The sequence below is a fragment of the Microtus oregoni genome, unplaced genomic scaffold (genome assembly GCF_018167655.1).
Source record: "Microtus oregoni isolate MIOR12 unplaced genomic scaffold, Mior012 000024F_ref0000369, whole genome shotgun sequence".
NCBI classification, from domain to species: domain Eukaryota; kingdom Metazoa; phylum Chordata; class Mammalia; order Rodentia; family Cricetidae; genus Microtus; species Microtus oregoni.
The window spans coordinates 2,454,916-2,475,603 of record NW_024543083.1 but is presented as its reverse complement, the minus strand read 5'-3'; positions in this window follow the sequence as shown (position 1 = coordinate 2,475,603).

Here is a 20,688-nt window from a genome sequence, read left to right as displayed (position 1 = left end):
AGCCTCGTTCTACTATTGCACCTTCACTCTGTGGCAGGAGAGCGAGCTAGTCTTCTAGCCTTTCTGCCCTAATTACTAAGGACTCCACCCTCACAGCCTAAATCACCCCCAGAAAGCCTCCGTTACACGTCTATCGTGTTGGTGATTAGACTTCAGCACGTAAATTCCACCAGCCTACTCTGAGATTTCAGCTCTGCCTGTACATTAGGTGTGTCATGTTGGACACAGAAATCATCCCAGCCACAATCCCTCACTGTGTATATAACAAAGGCAATGACAGTGCCTGCAGCAGTCGGCTACTGTAGGGGTAAATGGTGTGTGGAGTGGTGCCAGACACCTATCGAATTTTCAGTAAATAGCAGTGGCTAACATCACTCCCGCCATCGTCATCACAGGGCTGGTAGCTGGAAAGTCTTAAATATCATCCACTCAATATAAAACATTTAATCCCTGAAGACAACGGGCTTAAATAAATAACATCCAATTTGCCAGTCATCTGTGAGATCCCCTTACACTTATTTTTAGCGCATTCATTTCGGTATTGTAGAGGAATAAACGATGAGAAGGAACCTTTCTTCCCTTCAATCCAGCATTTTCTGTCTCTGAAAACTGCTGCCAGCATGAATAGTCATTCAAATAGCAAAGATGGCTCTTGCCATTCTAGGCAATTCTCGTCTCTACTGGGCTTTATTGGTCCGTTGATGAGGTGGCTCTGAAAACAGGTCACTGTGGGAGTTTGGCATTTGCATTTGATTCTCTCTCTCCCTCTTTTTTCCTCTCTCTCTCTACACACAGACACATATACATACACACGGACACACACACACACACAGAGAGGAGAGAAACTAGAAGAAAATTCATTCACTAAAATTTTTCACTTTTCCTTGGAAAACAAAGCAGGTTTGTTTTGTTCCTGAATCTGCTGTGCTCTGTGGATTTCTTACATAAATGCAAGCAAGCTCCATCCTCCAACACCCTTTCACGTTCACAGAATGTCGCCCTTCCTGTGTGCTGTCTCATAAAATTGTCCTGTGTTAGGGCAGGTCGAGTGATTCTTTTAATCCAGCCACATCTTGTGCACACCCAGCTCTCTGTAGCTTCCTCTCGTTTCCAACTGGTAAAAGTTAGGACGACTATCTTTATTCCTCACTTCGTCACACCTTTTCCCCAAAGCAAAATCTCGACTTGACAAGTTTCTCTCTTGGAAACTTACAGCATTTTCAAGGTGTTTTCAGGGTGAGCTTGTTAGTGTCTTACTACCACATCCCTGACACCTAAGCACATAGGTGTTTATTACAGCAAAGATACATAAAGGCGTATGCATTTAATTAAAAGATAATTCTCAGACCGTAATCTTGATGGGTTGCTGGGAAGTAGATAGCAGAATCTTTCTGTTATTTCACCGAGATCATCACTAGAACTGATGATTTATTAGAGACAAATGAAAGAGGATCGGGAAGTAACTAAACACTTGCTAAAATCACAGATAACTCCTGTTTGCAGGGGAGGGAGATGTTAGCTTAATTTTGATTCTTTTTTGTTGTTGTTGGTTTGGGGTTTCTTTGGTTTTTTTTTTGGGGGGGGGGGTTCTGTTGTTTTTTTCTTTTAAATAATTATAGCAACAAGTTATAAAATACCAAAAGACCCCAAACTTTATTCTGCAATCAAAGCAAAATTAAACAGCATGTGAATATTATCACACAAGTTTTAGCTCTTTCACTAAGAGAGTCTTCGGGTTTTTTTATATTTTGTGTGTGTGTGTGTGTGTGGTGTGTATCTGTGTAGATCAGAAAACAACTTTTTTTTTTTTTTTTTTTTTTTTTTTTTTTTTTTTTTGGTTTTTCGAGACAGGGTTTCTCTGTGGTTTTGGAGCCTCTCCTGGAACTAGCTCTTGTAGACCAGGCTGGTCTCGAACTCACAGAGATCCGCCTGCCTCTGCCTCCCGAGTGCTGGGATTAAAGGCGTGCGCCACCACCGCCCGGCTCAGAAAACAACTTTGAGGTTCAGTTCTCTCCTTCCCCATGTGGGTCCTAGGGACTGAACTCAGGTTGTCAGACTTAGTGGCAATCCTCTTTACCTACTCAGCCATCTTGGTGGCCTCCTTCTTCCATGTTCTGTTATATGCAATCCTCCCAGCATGTATGCAAAAACAAAGCATGTAAGTTCCTATGGTATGTGAACATAAGATTGTTTTAAAAAAAGTTAATTAATTGAAAAAATAGTAGAGACCTTTAATTCAGGCTATGGCATCACACACACACACACACTCAAACCTTAGGTCTCTGCTGTTTTTCTCATGATAAGCCCAGCTAGCTGGCCCACCTTTCATCTCCATGTAGGAGGGCTTTAAGTACTTTCAATACTCTTTTTAAGGACTCCTGAAGGCTTAGGAGTAGGTTGGCTTACCAATGGGGAAACAAAGGAATGATGCATCCATTGGTGTTTCTAAATGTGAGTATTAAACCGGTTTCACTGCCTAATGAAGGCTTTTCTGTTCTGGGCCCTTCTAGAATATTAATATTAAACTAAAAGGTATTCAGGGTACAACAAGAGTATGTCCATTCAATATGTATCCTAGAGAAATAGCTCCTCTGTGACCTGAGGATGGATTATTTCTTTGCCCTTACAAGTATTGCTTTCATAAGTTAATTTCGAATAATGGTTTTTGTAGGCCCCAGCCATGACAAGCTCAATAGAGGTTGAGTCTCAGTAATTTGTGTTATGCCCAAATCTGTGGGGTCCCCACAAAAGCCAACAAAAAAGACCGAGTCCCATATCTAAAAGCAAAGAGCCTTTATTTTAATCAAGTTTGAAAACTCAATCTCTCGGCATGTCCAATGTATTGGAATATCTGGAGAGCCTCGAGCTCAATTAGAATTGGGTTTTTATAGTAGTAAAGGTGAGGGTGAGGGGTTTCTGAGGTTTAGAACCTCTGATTGGCTGACATCTGTCTAGGGGTGTCCTGGTGAATGTGTGCTGGCAGGAGATCCTATCTATAATGGTTGAAATGCCAGGCATTTTTTTTGAATGGTCTGTTCTTGGGTGAGGGTAGGGGAATCTCAGTTTGTGGTTCCTCCAGCAGCCAGGCATTGCCTCAGGGTAAACTACCAAGACTCTGGCCTCTTATTAAATTTATCAATGGCCAAGTTCTACTCTGGCAAAGAACTTTCTTTGGGTGACCTGTCCATATTTAGCTTATTATGGCTGGCCCCCACAGCTTACCCTAAGGCAATACCTGATTCCAAGAAAGACCAAAAACTGAGACTATCCAAAGGAAATCCCTAACGTTACAAACTTTGTAGATAGGATCACTGGCCAGCACACACCCAGTGCTTTCCCCAGGCCACCCCTAGACAAATGTCAGCCAATCAGGGGTCCTGAACCTTAGAAATCCCTCACTCCCCCCCCCACCTTTGCTGATACAAAAACCCAACTCTAACTGAGCTTGGGGCTCTCCATCACTCTAATAACTTGGACACATGGAGCGATCGAATTGTATAAGAATAAAGGCTCTTTGCTTTTACAGACAGGATGCGGTCTCCTAATTGGTTCGGGGGGGGGGGGGGACTCCGTAATCTGGGCATAACAGTTTTGAACCAGCATCCAAGCAAATGACTAGACCTCTTAGAAAACAGATTGTAACAAAAAGAATTTAACTCAAATATTGCTGTTTTTGAAAGGTTCAGCTTAAATGGATAATAACAGAGGTACGATCCTGGGAGTGCATTAAGCAGTGTTATAGTATACACCTAAAAGAGTTCTGCATAGTTTATCACAAAAACAGGCTGATGTTATATTAAAACTACACAGCCAAGTCAAAGAAAGCAATAGAAAGAAGCCATCAATCGATAAAAAGCGACACTAGTCATACTCTTGTTCCCAGATATAAGAAAAGGCAACTTAAATTTGTTTGCACACAAAAAGGGTATGTTGGATCATGTCACTGGAAATAAACAGCTTATATTAAATCAAGGTTGAAATTCAAATATTCAAGTCATCATGACTTCTTTTGAGTCTGCTGACCACGCCTTCTTCTGTGTTCATTACATTCTTGTGTGAACTCTTACTGTACCCAGATGTGATTAAAACAAAAACGGCTTCCTACAGCCCTAGGTGGCCTAAGAATCCATAGTATCCTTAGCAACCACATCAGAAAGAAAGCAATTCTCTTCTAATAGACCCAGTAAATGTCCTGGGACTGGATTTTATTGGCCCAACTTGGATTAGATCAATTCCTAAGAAATTTCTTTGAGTGGGGTTGGATGGGGGTGGACCATTCTCCAAGCATAGGATGTGTTCTCTGGAGCAGGTTAGAGTCAGCCCAACCTGACCCACCAACCGAGAATATGGAAGTCAGAGGAGACACAAGGAAGGTTAGAGAAGAATAATAAAACAAAAATATTAAGAGACCGAAGATAGGCATGCAGCTGTGTCCTGAAGTGTAGGATAATAGGAATAAAAGCTGGCATTTGTAGACCAATAGTAGTTTATGTCAAGAGGTATTTAGGAACTTCATGCCCATGAGTTTGAACCTCACAATCAGACTGTGAAGTGGGCACTATTGCTACTTTGGGTCCATAGATGAAGCTTAAGCAGGGAGGCTTGCTCTAGATCTCTGGTTTGTACATGTGCAGTTCATAGTTTAAATCAGGAAGGGTATTTTCTTTTATTTTTATTGTTTTTATTGTGCTATATATTTTTCTTCACTCCCCTCCTTTATTCTCCCCTCTCCTCTACTTTAATTTTAAATAAATTTATTTTAGTACCCAAACAATTTACTTTAAATAAAGCATTGAATAAATACCAGACAAGAGAAATTGACTAAAAGGCAGAAACAAGGGCTGGAGAGATGGCTCAGCAGTGAAAAGCACCGACTGCTTTTCCAGAGGACCCAGGTTCTATTCTCAGCCCCCACATGGTGGCTTACAATCATCTATAACTCCAGATTCTGTAGGGGATCTGATGTCCTCTTCTGGCTTCTGTGGGCACTGCACCCTCCTGGTACATGGACATACATGCATGCAAAATACCATCCTTGTAAAATGAAATGACGAAGAAGAGACGAAATACTCATATCTAACAGTATCTGAAGGGACCTGCAGACTGAGGGTTGCTCCCCTCTGGACTCTGGATTAGGCACAGACCTCACCCAAACACCAATTTCCAAGAACAAATCAAACACAGAGATCCTTTATTGAGCAAGGCAAAGAGAAAAGGTGGCTGACTCTGAACCAGGTGGAAACTGCAGCAAATAGCTTTGCAAGTGTTAATTTTAAGGAGGAAAAGTAGATCTGTGTTAGAATGAGTTAGGATGTGCTGATAAGTTCTGATGGGGTATTTTAAATGGTCAGGCAAACAATGAATTTTCATAGCTGGACCTTGATGTTTTGATAGTTGGACCTTGGTGATCAGTCTCAGGAATGTGTCAGGTGTAACAAAGAGGCCAAACAGACCTTGGTGGCTAACTTTAGGCATGTAGTCTAACAGTTTAGCAAGGGAGCGGGAAGGGGCTAGGGCAAGACCTGCTGGTGTATCTCAGAATGGGGTGCTCTCTTGCTTGCTAGGTTTTTGACCTTAGGTCCTTTCATGGCTCCCATTCTATTGCTTGCTTTCCCTTCTGGCTAAGAGAAATGTGCTCTTGCAGTTTCTAGTTTAGATTGTATTGTTTTCATGTGAACCCTAGCCCTGCACATGCTCAGCAAGTTCTCAGAACTGAATTATATCACCGTCTCTGGAACTGTTTTCTGGAGCATAAAAATGCCAAATCTCCACTCCCTTCCCTCTTCCCCCACCAGCAGCAGCTAATATAATGGTATACCAACTGTTTCCCAAAGCGCAAATAGTCAGTAGTGAGTGATAGATTGCGTCTATGTCTTTGACCCCGGATGTCATTACTTACTGTTTCCATGGTTAAGGAGGAAGTTGCCTTTCAGTGTTTAGAAATACAACATCTTCTTGTTGTTGTTGTTGTTGTTATAGCTGCTTTTGGCTTTGTTCATGCTAGCTACTTCCCACAGTCTTGCCTGCTCCTCCTGGTGCATCTTTCTTTTTTTTTTAATTTATTAGATTTTTAAAAAACATCAATCCAAGTTTCTACTCCCTCTCTTCCTCCCATTCCCTCCACATACCCTCCTACCCTACCCCACTTCAATCCTAAAAGAGGGTAAGGCACATTGCTTTTTGGAAGGTTCAAGACCTACTATATTTATGCCAAGAAAGCTATCCATCCAAAGAGAATAGGTTCCCAAAAATTCAGTACATGCAGTAGGGATAAATTCTGGTGCCACTGCTAGTAGCCCCTCAGTCTGCCCCAGTCATGCAACTGTCAACCACATTCAGAGGGACTAGGTTGGTCCTATGCATGTTCCTTCCCAGTTTGGCTGGAGTTGGTGAGCTCCCATGAGCTCAGGTAGACTGTTTAAGTGGATGTACGCTTAATGGTCTTGACATCTTTGCTCATATTCTCATTCATCCCACTCTTCACCTGGACTTTGGCGGCTCGGTCCAGTGCTCCGATGAAGGTCTCTGTCTCTGTTTCCATCAGTTGCTGGATGAAGGTTCTATGGTGATATTTAAGATAATCATCAGTCTGATTACAGGGCAAATCAAGATCGGGGCCCCCTTTCCTCTATTGCCTAGGGTCTTAGCTGGAGTCAGCCTTGTGAGCTACTGAATGGGAAAAGATCTTTACCAACCCCACATCAGACAAAGGACTGATCTCCAAGATATATAAATAACTCAAGAAATTAGACATTAAAATTCTAACTAACTCAATTTAAAAAAAATGGGGTACAGAACTAAACAGAGAATTCTCAACAGAAGAATCTCAAATGGCCAAAAGATACTTAAGGAAATGTTCAACATCTGTAGCCATCATGGAAATGCAAATCAAAACAACTCTGAGATACCATCTTACACCTGTTAGAATGGCTAAGATCAAAAACACTAATGATAGCTTATGCTGGAGAGGATACAGGATAAGGAGAACACTCCTCCATTGCTGGTGGGAATGCAAACTTGTGCAACCACTTTGAAAATCAGTATGGTGGTTTCTCAGAAAATTGGGAATCAACCTACCTCAGGATCCAGCAATACCACTCTTGAGCATATACCCAAAAGATGCTCAATCATATCATAAAGGCATTTGTTCAACTATGTTCATAGCAGCATTATTTGTAATAGCCAGAACCTGGAAACAACCTCAATGGAAGCCCCTCAATGGAAGAATGGATAAAGAAAGTGTGGAATATGTACGCATTAGAGTACTACTCAGAGGTAAAAAAAAAAAAAGAATGACATCTTGAATTTTGCATGCAAATGAATGGAAATAGAAAACACTATCCTGAGTGAGGTAACCCAGACCCAAAAAGATGAATATGGTATGTACTCACTCATAAGTGGATTCTAGCCATAAATAAAGGACATTGAGCCTATATTTCATGGTCCTAGAGAAGCTAAATAAGAAGGTGAAGCCAAAGAAAAACATATAGTTATCCTCCTGGATATTGAAAGGAGACAAGATTGCCAGACAAAAATTGGAAATTTGGGGGTGGGGGTGGGGTGGGGGTAAGGAGATATGGGGAGAAAAAAGTGAGAAGGGGAGGATGGGGAGAGCTTGGGGGAATGGGACAGTTGGGGTGGAGGAAGGGTGGATATGGGAGTAGGGAAGTATATATCTTAATTAAGGGAGCCATTTTATGGTTCGCAAGAGATTTGTCTCTAAAGGTGTTCCCAGGTGTCCATGGAGATGTCCCCAGCTAGATCCTTGGGCAGCTGAGGAAAGGGAGCCTGAAATGGCCCTCCCTATTCTATAGCCATACTGATGAATATCTTGCATATCACCATAGAACCTTCATCTGGCGATGGATGAAGCTAGAGACAGAGACCCACATTGGAGCACCGGACTGAGCTCCCAAAGTCCAAATGAGGAGCAGAAGGAGGGAGAACATGAGCAAGGAAGTCAGGACCACGAGGGGGTGCACCCACATACTGAGAAGGTGGGGCTGATCTAATGGGAGCTCACCAAGGCCAGCTGGTCTGGGAATGATGGAGCATGTGATCAAACTGGACTCTCTGAACGTGGCGGACAAGGAGGGCTGACTGAGAAGCCAAGGACAATGGCACTGGGTTTTGATTCTACTGCACATACTGGCTTTGTGGGTACCTAGCCTGTTTGGATGCTCACCTTCTTAGACCTGGATGGAGGGGGAAGGAGGACCTTGGACTTCCCACAGGGCAGGGAACCCTGACTGCTCTTTGGACTGGAGAAGGAAGAGGAGGGGGAATGGGGGGGGAGGGGGAGGGAAATGGGAGGAGGTGGAAATTTTTAAGTAAAAATAAACAAACAAACAAACAAACCGACAAGCCTTTAATCCAGACCTTGAGACTGAAGGCACACCTTTAATATGGGCCACACCTTCAGCTGGTCGGTGGAGGAAGAGAGTAGAGTTATTCTGTGTCTGCTTGCCCGTCCCGTGTCAGCACACTCATTGAAGCCTACTCTTTCGGGATTCCTGCATATACACAGAAGACCAGCTGAGACACTCAGCCTCATGGGACTGTGCAACCACTAGATTTTCGAATTTTCCATTCACAGCTAGCCGTTGTTGGATTAGCTGGACTGTAGCCTGTAAGTCAGTCCAATATATATATACAGGCTCACATGCTACTGTCCTTGCCCTAAATCCTGATTTGAAAGTTGGCTACTGGGAGTTCAGAAACTAAAACATGTCATTCATAATCTATTTAAACTGAGAGCTGTTCTTTGGTTCTTGCTCTGATCTTGTAATTCTATGATAGAGTCTGCGACTCCTGGGCTCAAGTTAACAGACAGAGGGAAATGTGACTTGAAATCCCATGACATAAATTTGGTTATTCGTCATTCTGGCTGACTAAAACCTGAATAATAATCAGAGTCTATTGGTTATAAAGCCAAAGTGAGAAATCAATTCATTAAAAATTCTAAGGTATCTGGGTGTCAACCTATGTTGAACCTGGTTTGGGTCGCTTTAAGGGACAAGCCACACCCACTTCCTCCCCCATCCGCTGAGGCAGGCTGATCTTCAGCTTCCAGCCTGAGCTCATTCTCTTTTTCCATCTTCCTCTCGGAGAGGCAGCTTCGCTTCTGCCTCTCTCCCCACTTCTCTGCTTTCCCCCTACTCTGTCTCTTCTCTCCTCTCCTCTCCTCTCCTCTCCTCTTCTCTCTCTCTCTCTCTCTCTCTCTCTCCCTCCCTCCCCTCTCTCTGTCCCCCCCCCCTTCACCCTTCCTCCTCCATAACGCCCTGAATAAACATTCAACCTCACCCTGCATGTCGTGTCTATCCATGTTTCTGTCTTCTGCCCGCCATGTATCTCCCTGCCTGGAACCAGCCATTGCTCAGGGACCAGTAGCCGTCTCTGCCTGGGGCCCGCTATCTGCTGCCACATGGCCTGCCACTGCTCAGGCCGCTGCTCTGGGACCGGCAGCCATTTCTGCCTGGGACTGGCTGCTCCCAGGGCCCGCTGCCTGCCACCACATGGCCCGCAGCCACCATTTGGGACCTACAGCATTTCTGCTGCGTACTGCCACGGGGATCTTGCAGCATTTTTTTTAAAAAGAATAACAGAACCAATCACTCATAACTGCTCATTTCCAAGACAGATGTAGTAACGCCAGTATTAATCCCTCCACGGGTTCAAGCTATTCTCACCAAACCACTTAGCCTCTGGTGGCTACGTTTTTCTTATTTGTGAAATGGGAATAATCATTGCTCCCCAGCTCCTTCACAAGGACGTGAGAATGAGTTAGTGCTGGGGAGGTGTGTTTGTGTCTTGGATGTCGTGATAAACATGCAAATGACTGCCTTACAGCTGGGCTTACACATGAAAATGCAAAGACTTTTAGATCCTAGATTCTCTCATAACCCGGAGAGGCATAGTTTCCTCAACCTTCCGTCTGAGAGAAAAAAGCACTCACTATCAAGGGTGAGCAAGCGAGACAGAGCCACCCTGACACTTTCTCTCCTGGCATTTCTCCCTGGCTTCTGATTGCTCAGCAGCTACACCTGTGGTCTCTCCATCTTCCTTTATTACCTCTTACGCTGTGAGCTTAAGCGAGCTCCACGTGAGTACGGACAGATGCGCAAGAAGCCGTCTTTGAAGCAAAGAACTCTCCTTAGGTTCCAAATTCTTAATCTTGTCAGTTTGAGAAATACTTAGGAAAGTCGTAAGGCACACGTCTGGGTATATCTGTGAAGGTGTTTCTGAAGATGATAAAAGCATCAGGCTCTAACCTAATGATTGATGTCATGTAACGTCTTAAAATTTGAATCAACTATTGGGAAATGGTAGAGCTTCCTGCCTTCCTGCCTGGTTAGAGGAAGTAGGTCACTGGGGAATGTTCTTGGAGGAGGTGGTCTGTTTTTGCTGGCCCTTGCTGTGGCAGCTCTCTGTATCCTGTCTGCCATGAAGGGACTAACTCTGCTTACAATACTGCCCCATGATCACAATGTTCCGCACAATTGCCCAGACGGCCACATGATGATAAATTGAGACCTCTGAAACCCTGAGCTAAAATAATCCCTCCTTTTAGTGGGTCTCGCCAGCACAAGCTGCTGTGGGCAAAAGAGAACAACTCTTTCTGCCACACATTGTGCAGGGGTGATGAGTTGAGTAAAAATTCAGTGATATGGAGGGGTTGGAATGTTACCAGTCCACAGCTCATTTATCTTAGGGCATCTCTAGCCCTATTAATGGCCTCTTTTGTCCCTGGACTAACAAACTTGTGACCATGATGCCAATTCCTTGGGATGTACAGAAAGTCCACTGGTTTAAAAATCAAAGGGTTAAGAACGCTGTTGATAGCACCTGAAGCCCATTGTGGAGGTGTCCCTGCTTTGTTCTGTCTGTCTGTCTTTCAAGACACATTCTCACTATGTACCCCTGCTGGCCTGGAACTTGCTATGGAAACCAGACTGACCACAAACTCCCAGAGCTGCCTGCCTTGGTCTCCTGTTAAAATGGGTACACCGCCACACCCAGTTCCCCAATTTGCTATAACCACCCCCCCACACACACACACACACACTCCCAACGTAAGCGTTCCACTAGGGCATTTTAAAAGTGACTTTAGTTAGCCTGTTACTATAAAAAAAAAAAAAAAGAAAAAAACTTCATCAAACTATCACCACATTGAAGCATGGAATTTGGGGAAATCTAACTCTGTGTTCCCCGGGCTGTGATCACTCATATATGGCTACGGAACAAACTCTTACCTCTGTGAGGTGAGAGCTGTGTTTCTGCATTGACTCCACATCTGAGTTACTAATAGGGCTTCCTAGAAGCCTTCCTAAATGTGAAGCCTACGTTTCTGCTTACAAACTCTCCAGTTTGGGGTATTTTCTTAGAGTAGTCCCTATTCCTGATTGATGCCTTGGAAGCATGACTGGATAGATTCTAGGCAGTTATCCAAAAGGAGCAGAGTCATGACTCTCCTGTGACTTTGATCTCCTCCCTCCCAGAGGCATCTGTATAATAGTGTTCATTCACCTGACCCTCCTAGTCAGATCATTATCTTCCCAGTGCCTGACACAAAAATACAGTCCTTCCCTTATCCACCCTCCTGAGGTAAAGCGGTAGAAAGAGAACTGGATTTCACTCCTCCTCTGTAGAGATATGTAAGTAAATTAGCCTCTGTGTCCAGCTTTAAGTGAAATGAACAGGAAGGCCTTTGTGCCTGGCTTTGAGAGAAATGTCTCAGCAAAGCCTTTACTCTATTTGGGTTCATCAGTAGAGCCTGAGAAATGGGTTTGAGACCATTTGAACCTTGAAGAAAGGTTGACTCTCTGGAGACTTTGCACTTGGTGCTCCGTGAGAGCTTGCAGCTGTACCGACTTTGGTCCTAAGACACTCCTGGCAGACCTGGTTAGCCATAATCAAAAGGCACTGAGATCCGTGTGGGTTGTCTGCTCTCACGGGCAACAAAAACAAGATGACTTTGGTAGTTGGAACCTTTTCCAGCCCCAGTTTGCCTTGGATATATGTGAGTAAAGTAGCTGGAGTCAGCTAGCTGGGTTCAGTCTCTTCCAAGAAGGAAAAACCCCTCTGCGCCTTCAGAAAAGGAATGGGTGACTGGAATTTTTATAAGATCAAGGATAGAGAGATTTGAAATACACAAACACACAGGAAAAGACTAAGAGGAGAAGAAAACTCTGTAAAGACGAAGTGATGTTGCCCAAAGACAAGAAACTCAAGAGTCACTGCAGGAAGGATTTTTATCTTATGTCTTTAGAGGAAGCATGGCCTCACCAACACCTTCATTTTAGACGTCCGACCTGTAGAGCTGAGGGGAAATTTTCTATTGCTTTCATCAAGTTGGTGATCATTTGGCATGGTACCTCTAATCAATGAATATTCTTGGATAACTTCAGAGCATTCTGCATCTCTCTGCCTGTCACATTCATTAATGTCCCTCAAATTAGGTCCTCCTAGTATACAACTTCATTGACTAATATACTTTCCCTTTGTAACAGCACAGTTTTCATAGTCTACTTGCTTCTGTATTGTTTTCTATAAACACAGCAGGCGGGACATCATTGTTCTTAGTCAATCTTGTATCTTACATGTAGTTGATGCTCAACTCACTCATTTGTTACTTTGAAATATCCTTCATTTTCAGTTCTATATCTTTGGTGGTATAGCTACAAAGCCCTTCCTTATGATTATGAATATGACTGAATACCTGAGCCTGTAAAACTGTAATTACTTTTTCATAAAACATAATTTACCTCCCCAACTCCATAATGAGGTCTTACCATTTGCTTACTTCCTCGTTTATCTATAAATATTTGGCATTTGTCATCTACATGTAAATTATTCTACAAGATGCTTTAGAGAGCACCAGATAAATGAAATAGAGCCTCTAAATCCAAAACTCTGACACACACGTTAGGAAGGTGGCACAAATTGCAATATATTATATAGTGTGATAAATGTCATGGGAGATAGACTATACAGGAATAAAATTAACCATAAAGTCTAGGAAGATTTTTCTAAAGCAGGTAGCCTTTAAGCACTTCCTCCCTGCCCCAGCTGGTGGTCATCACAAAAGGCCTTTAAAGAATCAGTGACAGTTTAAGCCCTGTCCTTCTCAGTCATCCTGAAGCTTTGGCCCTCAGAAGCAGACACAAGTTCATCTCTGTGGAGAAGGAACAGAGACTCCAGGGTCTTCTGTCTCTGTCATCTGTCACCTTCATTTTCATGAGTACTCTTGAGGCTACAATAAGACATCCTCAAAGTAGCTATATATTATATAGCTTTTGAGCCCATTATATCTCTATTTTTACACACAGTACAACGGTCATATATAGCTATATGTTTATGTGCCTCTGCAATTAATTTTTAAGCTTAAGAAGACCTGTGGACTATTCGTCCCCTAACAAAATTTTTGACATGTAATAATTTTACAGGATATGCCTTCCCAATACAGGACACCACTTGGTCAACTTTATGCCACTTCTCGCTACCAGAACTCCAGAAGTTTGTTCTTATTTGGATAATTTCTAAGAGCTGGCCTTTGGTTTGGTTCTTGACTATGGTAATCTGTGATCCCAACTGAAGCACTGGTAAACAAGGCCTTGGGCTGGTGGGTATGCATCCAAGGATGGTGCCCACTGTTTGGTTTGCTTTGTGTTGCTGTAAATAAGCATGATATAGCAATTCATCCACAGAAGCAAAGGGCAGAGAAGTAGTCACCATGTTCCTTTGTATTATTAATATTGGAACAAGGGTACATTTGTTCTAATGGCAAATGGATAAGGGGAAATACAAGTATGAAACCAGAAGAAGCTCTCTGACACGGAGGAACCACAAAACACCACTACATGCACACACACACACACACACACACACACACACACACACCACATGCACACACAGACTCCTCATCACCCTGATTCAATAAACACACTACAAAAGACTTCTGGTTTAGCTCTACTGTCTCCCATATGCCTGCAGCCCTCTCCCACCCTCTATCCAATCCTGCACCCACAGGTCCAGCTAACCAGTTACTTGAGACTCTGTCTTGGAATAGATACCAACTTGCTCCACTGTACTAGTTTTCCTGTTTGGTGTAGAAAATGGGCACTGGGGAGGGGGAGGGTGTCCCTTCAGATTCCATTTGTCCTTTAAAAGCCATCTCCTTAGTTTGGGCTTACACTGGTGACCCCTTTCAGAACACTACCAAGGACTACCGGTGCCAACTGACCAAACTTGCAGAGAAACAAGACCTGAGAGACTAACTCTGCCTATAAGGTTTAGTCAATGACGTGTGTGTGTGTGTGTGTGTGTGTGTGTGTGTGTACAGGGGAAATCCCATCTCCCTTGTGTTGTGTGGGTCTACCTTCAAGGTCACTTACACTCCTAAGTTCCTAACAAACATGTGTTGAAGCTGAGGCTTTGCCCTGAAATCGCACCCTTGCCTCCTTTTTCCCTTTCTCCATCCTGTTTCTCTACTTCCTCCTGTTTGGCCTCTCTCTGGGGGACACCTAGAATTAAAGCCCTGCCTCACAAATCCTTGTTTCAGTCTGCTCTTGAGAAACAGAACCAGAGGGAGTAGACTCTGAAGGAGACTGACTCTAAACATGGTGTGGTGATTTGAATGGAATGTCCCCTCCAAGACCTCAGGAGAGGAACTGGATTGTGTGTGTGTGGTTTTTATTTGTTTGTTTGTTTTTTGAAGATGAAAGAAATGGTGATTACAATGGACTGGGATGGCTGTGTCTGTGCACCACTGAAGAGAGAATGATGAGCTCAGGTGTAAAAGTCAGAAGCCTCCTGGGTACCACTTAAAAACATCTCTACTTCCAGAAAGCAGAGGGTGCAATGCCTAAGACCAGGCCAGCCCACAACTGGAAGAGCAGCATAGCTTCAGGGAAATCTCAATTTGCAGCTTCATCGAATCTTCAAGGTCAGAGACAGGACCACGTTGGAGGGGAGTGTAAGCCTGATATAGGATAGCAAGATCTGATAGATGCTCTTGGGAACCTCAAGCCCTCTGTGTCTGTGGATGGGGCCTTTCCCTTGCTACAGAACAGCCATTTTCCCCCTGCTTACAGAGAGGCTTTAAGCAAAGCAGATGCCATATGCTTCCCAAGAGAGTACTTGCTCGTTTCTGCTCAGTGACCTTCTCCCTTCCTTGTCACCGGACCAATAATAAGAGACAAATCTTACTGCGACCTGTCTAAGGGGTATTGGCCCTGCCAAGGAAATAGAGTATTCACTGAGGGAGTCTCAAGATCAGAAGGTCAGCCCAGGAGGCAATCTGGAAATGCAACGGAGGTCAGTATGCTAAGCTAGACATAGGAAAGTACTAGCCTGTGGCTTACGATCCATGCCCTGGCAATGGAATCCAGTCTGACGTGCTCTTGAAATGGGTTTTGGAAGCTTGGGGGGGGGGGTGGCCCACATTTAGAGATGGGGATGCCAGAAATGCTTTGGCAGAGTGGTGAGGGTGGTATTAAAAGTCTCAGAGACAAATCTGTGTCAGGATGAATCATTACATAAGGATCACAAGTCTTCCAGTTATTCATGTCCCTTGCACAGAGCCAGAAGACACTCCTTTCACTTATAAAATATGTGCAATAAGTTTATACTATACTGTTTTATATATTATATTATATTATACTGTACTATATATTATACAGTTCTATACTGGGAAGAAGATCACAGAACCTTTAAACTAATTGTGCGGTCTTGACTTCCCAGATGCCATAGTGGAACTGTTTTCTTCATGACAACAAGGATAGTGGTATTCTAGAATAGTAAAGGTAAGAGGGTGTCTCTTATTGGCCAGGGACATGGTGAACTTAATGACTATAATGAATCATGGAGCCATAGATGGACTTGGCTGGACTACAGTTCCCCATGAGAAGTGGTCCTGGACACTAGCAGTGAGGGGAAACCCTCCCAGGGACCTGAGGCTCAAAGAGCAGATCAGACTATCTACTTTGTGTTGAGAAAAGTGGTCTTGGGTAAGGTCATCATCATGACCTTATGCTGTGCTGAGTTGGAGTGGACATGTACACTAGGTTGGAGAAATAGGTTAATACTGACACTATTTTCAATTGCTACTACACAGTGATAATAAAAACCAGACTGCCTTATGGGTAGTTTTTAGGATTGTTCATAAATCCTATGCAGGTGATATGTGTTCTTCTCTCCTGTGTGGGGATGCTCCAGTTCCCCCACTGTATTAGTTACTTTTCTATTGCTGTGGTAGAACACCACGACCAAGACAATTTAGAGAGGAGGGGTTTATTTGGACTTATAGCTCTAGAGGGCTAAAGAGTCCATCACCATCATGGTGGAAAAGTGTAGGATCTGGAAGAGCAAACTGAGAGCTCACATCTTTACGAACACAAGCAGGGAGAGTGACTAGCAAATGACAATGTGTGGGTTTGAAAATCTCAAAGCCTACCACAACGGCATACTTCCTCCAGCAAGCCACACACCCTAAACATATCCAAACAGCTCCACCAATTGGGATCCAAGTATTCAAATGTCCAAGACTGTGGAGGGACATCTCATTCAAACCACAACAACCACCCTCTTCTTGCTTCATTATCGTTCAAAGATTGTGGTGTGGTGAATAGTTCAGGTCCTTAGTCAGAAATCTGAAAGGAGAAAGAGTAAAGATATAATAGCCTCTAGGCCTGTAGGAGTGGGTTTAAAGAGAGCTCTGAGGGAGGGGATGTGATGGAGATCTCCAGTTTAGACTTTCCTAATATTAAAAAGACATTGCATTTCTACTGTGAAGAAAGACATTATTGTAAATTCTAAAGCTGCAGTAAGGTGAGTCTTACCAACAACTACAAGTGTAGAAGTTGACCTTAAATCCCAGGTAGACCACAGCTCCACATGAGACCCTAGACAGAGGAGCCCATTTCCTATGACTGAATTTGAGGGTTTTTTTTTTTTTTTTTTTTTTAGAAACTGTGAGAAGATAGAAATCATTGTCACTAGTCTGTGGCACAGAAATAAGAAATTAAGGTAGTACTAAATTCTCAGCTTTGCTCAGCCTCTTTCCATTCTTTGTCCCACAGCCCCTACTCCTATGCCAGCTTTTCTTGGAAGCACTTCTTTAATAAATGACATACACACGAATCCATGATACAGAGTCCACTTCTGGGAACTCAAACCTGTGACAGCCGTCTCCCTTTCCCAAGTATATCCTTAGCCACTGTTCAGAAAATAGCCTCACTTCACTCTCCTCTCTCCCTTCCTATCATTTAACTCTTGTCCTCAAATGCTCTCTTCTTGAAAAGTATAGTTTTGGGAGCAGATGGCTCAGGTCACTTCCTGCCTCGTTTAGAATCTGCACAAAAGACAGGCATGATAATCGAGAACTCGATCCAACTTTCCCCTCTCCGCCACAAGGCTGAATTCAAACAGCCCATCCAGTGTGTCCCATGAGGCACAAGGAAAGTCTCATTAGGTGGTAATGGGAGGCACAGGAGATGCACATCAGAACTGTGTCCAGGGAGATTTTCAAGCTTGGACAATGTTTCATAGCGGAAATGAGACGTCGAGTGGGCTAATGATATAGATCAGCGATAGGGTCTATGCCTTGATGTACAATGTCTATCCTTAAAACTGGAAAAAATAAATAAAACAGGAAACCAAATCAATGGCACACAAACCAGTAAACAGAATACAAAAGAAAAATTCCATAGCAAAAGGAAAGAAGAAGTCACTGAAAGCAAAGTTGGGGAACATCATTGAATTTGGCCCAGCATGAAAGAAGTAACGTGAGCAAATTGTATTTCCAGTGGAGGTTAATGTGAAAAGCCATTCCATCCCAACTCTTGATTCATCCTAGGAAGGTTACTTTGATTTATTAAAAAGGAAATGGAAGGGTAGCTCATCCTAGCATACGTAAAGTCCTGAGTTTGGTCCAATCTCCAATATCACATGAAACCAGGTGTGGTAGTAGACACCATTTTTAGCTACTTAGTGAAGTTGAGGCCAGCTTGGGATAAGAGAGATATCATCTGAGGGAAGAAAGAGGAGGGATAGAAAATGAGAACTCAGTTAGTCTGTCTAATTTAACCTCTCACTCAACATAAGAATTCCACCGACTGCATTCCTCACAGGTCTTAGACAACTCCTGCTTCCCAGACAGAGCCAGTCTGTCTAGCAGACCCACTAAGTTGCTTGGCCCTGTGCATCCCTCTCTCTCCTGGAAATAGACATTAGTCCTGAATCCCTGTCTGGGAAACTATAGTCCAGATTGCCTTCACTGAACTTATTTGACCCTCCTCCATGGCTCTTGGCAGTTATGGCAAAGACTACTCTAATAGTCACCTCTGGTTTGCAGTCATGAAAGTCCAACTGATAATGACTTGCTGTTATCCAGAAATTCTACACACAATGCTCTCAGTATCAAGTTCTTTTTTTAAGAGAACCCCGCTGTGTTAGTGCAGATCACCTAGAGGATGCTAACACACATGTGTGTCAAAGGTGTGTCTATCACCTTTCTCTTAGCGGAGTTAATAAGACTGTGTGTTATCTCCATCTCTAGTCCCTGGCTTTTGTTCATAGATCCTACAATTTGGAATGATCCAATGCCACGCAGCTCAGACTGAATTATGGCATGTGGTGCTTTGAATAGGTATGATCCCCACAGACTCATATGTTTGAATGCTTAATTTATAGGAAATGGCATTCTTAGGAGGTGCGGCCTTGTAGTAGTAGGTGTGGCCATGTTGGAGGAAGTGTGGCACTGTGAGTGTGGGCTTTGAGGTCTCATATGCTCAAGCTACACCCAGTGTGGTAGACAGTTCACTCCCTGTTGCCTGTTGATCAAGGTGTAGAACTCTTAGCTCCTTTTTCAGCACCATGTCTGCCTGCCTGCCACCATGCTTCTCTCAATGATGATAATGAACTAAACCTCTGAAACTGTAAGCCAGCCCCAATTAAATGTTTTCCTTTATAAGACTTGCCGTGGTCATGGTGTCTCTTTATAGCAATAGGAATCCTGAATAATACACAGTATGTGAAAGAGAGAATTTAAAAATAGAAAGAATTTTTTTATATATTTATTATTTATACAGTGTTCTGCCCGCATGGATGCCTATACACCAGTAGAGGGCACCAGATCTCATTACAGATGGTTGTGAGCCACCATATGGTTGCTGGGGATTGAACTCAGGTCATCTGGAAGAGCAGGCAATGCTCTTAACCTCTGAGCCACCTCTCCAGCCCAAATAGAAAGAATTTTAAAAGTCATGTCCTAAGGTTTTCAACTTTCACTGTGAACCATGTATCTAAGAAGAAACCACAAACAGGATCTGGGAATGCTTTTCTTTTTATAGATCCAAGCCAGGGACCTCCAAGGGAGCAGACCGGAGCTGGGGACATCTGTGAAAACAGGCCTGAGATAGTGACCTCTGCTGGAGCAGGCCTGAGCTAGTGACCTCAGCCGGAGCAAGCTTGAGGCAGTGACCTCCATAGGAGCAGGCTTGAGACAGCAACTTCAGCCAGAGCAGGCCTCTCCCAGGCGGTGACCTCCACAGGGGCAGGCCTGAGCCAGTGACTTCAACCAGAGCAGGCCCAAGGTAACAACCCCCACAGGAGCAGGCACAAGGAAGCTACTGCTGAGGGAGCAGGCCCAAGCTGGAGACATCTGTAGGACAGGGCACAAATCAGTGACCTCCAAGGAAGCAGCCCCAAGCCAGCGACCTCCACTGGAGCAAGCCTGAGCCAGTGCTAGAGCAGGCCCAAGGTAGTGACCTCAACAAGAGTAGCAACAAGCAAGCAACCTCTATGGGAGCATGGCCAAATGACCCCCAGGATTGCAGAGCAACCCCCGGGGAGGGCTGAGCTACCTCCAGGAACACCGAGTGACATTGGGGTGACTAGAACCGTGGCCCTGACTGCACCACGAGGAATAACCATTTGAACCTTGGATCCACTGGCACCTGGAAGACTGATCACCAGAGACACGGCACCAACTACACCAATCAGGAAAAGATGGGTAGAGAAGGTAAGAACACACTCAACACCACAAAGAGCAATACAACACCAACGAAAACTAGTGGCCCTACAATAGCAAGACTTGGACACCCAAATATAGATGAAGGATGTATATGTAACTTTAGGAGGATGTTTGAGGCACTTAAAAAGGAAATGAAAATTCCTTCAAAGAAATCAAGGAAAACACAAACAAAAAATTGGAAGAAATCAACAAATTCCTTTTTAAAAGAAAAAGCAATAAAACAGATGAAAGAAATGATTAAAGACTTGAAAACCGAAATAGAGACAATAAAGAAAAGACAAACAGAGGGAATTATAGAAATGGAAATTATGAGAAAACAATCAGGAACCACAAATACAAGTATAAACAGCAGAATACAAAAGATGGAAGAGAGAATCTCAATCACTGAAAATACAATAGAGGAAACAGACTCATCTGTCAAAGAAAACATTAAATCTAACAAAAGTTTAACACAAATATCCAGGAAATAAAGGACAAGATGAAGAGACCAAACCTAAGAATAATAGGGATAGAAGAAGGAGAAGTCCAACTCAAAGCACAGAAAACATATTCAACATAATTATAGAAAAAAACTTTCCCAATCTAAAGAAAGAAATGCATATGAAGATACAAAAAGTTTACAGAACACCAAAGAGACTGGATCAAAAAAAAGTTCC